Source organism: Poecilia reticulata, linkage group LG4, assembly GCF_000633615.1.
Source record: "Poecilia reticulata strain Guanapo linkage group LG4, Guppy_female_1.0+MT, whole genome shotgun sequence".
NCBI lineage: Eukaryota > Metazoa > Chordata > Actinopteri > Cyprinodontiformes > Poeciliidae > Poecilia > Poecilia reticulata.
This window is the reverse complement of record NC_024334.1, coordinates 7,165,499-7,166,864: the sequence shown is the minus strand read 5'-3', so window position 1 is coordinate 7,166,864 and position 1,366 is coordinate 7,165,499.

Below are 1,366 nucleotides of genomic sequence, written 5' to 3'. Positions count from 1 at the left end.
GATGGTGCCGGTGACATACAGGGGTCCTTAGTGAAGGATGTTCCTGCTTTAGAAGAGTAGTTTCTGCAGTTGTGATTGGGGAAAAAAAAAAAAACCTTAACACCTATTTAGATTTTTTTATTTATCTACTTTTTAACTTGAACTAACTTGAAGTGCTTCTATCTGTAAACTCCCTCTTTAATCTGCATCTGCGCTTTTATTTAGAGAGAAAATAACGGTTCCCTCTGTCCCACTCTGAGCTCGAGGGTTTCAGCATGGCTCGAGCTCAGGGTTAAAACCCACGGCCACCTGGCAGCAAGTGCGTCAGTCTGTCATGTGTGGCCTGTTTCCTCACATTGTGCTGGCCCTCACAGCCTGCATCTATTATGTTAGCTGTTGAACATGTCACCTCTCAGGGGGACAGCAGACGTGACCTACCAAAGCACGACAGCCTGGGTGTTTTTTATCCTCCATATTTGACAGAACTRATACGTTGGTTTAGGTTTTAGCGAAAGAGACGTAAYTGAGAAACATACTTGCTTTTCAAATTGGAAAAGCAAACATTAGGTTCTTGCTTCTTAAACTGTGGTATAGGTACAGTAGTGTGGACTAAATGAAAATGTTTGAAGTGCATGTCTTTTTTCGAGGCAGCACATAATGCCCAATCATTAAGGACTTTAAACTGAAACTACTGCCATTCCATCAGCAGTGGTAAATGTTTTTCAAAGCCCTGTGGTCAATGAAATGGACGAGASTGCTGATGGCCACAGARTGAATAAACTCTCCATATGCTAACAACAAACAAAGAAAAAGGAGTAAAGTATTATTTGAAGTATCTCAGATTTTTATTCAGTTGTGAAGTGGGAAAAGCCAAGACCACAGGATGTGGTCGCTTTCTTAGCATCGAACGACAAGCTGCACCATTTAATGAAGCATGGAGCCATGAGGGTCAAAGCAGGTGAGTTTTATCTGAGAAAACTAAATGAACTATGAAATATTCACGTGCTGCATTAMATTTTGCAWTTGGAAACTTCATATCATGCAAGCTGTTAAAAGACGAAAGCAGGTTAATGATGAACAGCCACCAGAAAATGATCAAACCCATCAAAAATGTGAAGTTTATTAATTGAGTTATACTAAGAATTGATGTAGAATATTCAGAGTAAGAGTTTTATTGGTGAAGTCAGATAGGATCATGATAGTACAACTTGGGGGTTGAGGGATACAGTCCCTGAATGAGTCTTTAAAATGGGCAAGACATGAGTGCATGCGATTTAAATAAGGCAGATGCCTGTTATAAAAAACAGAACCTACATATTTGTAAGTCAATTTATATATGAACACAAGAGCTGACAAAAGTGATATTCAGCTATAAGCACAAAAGAAA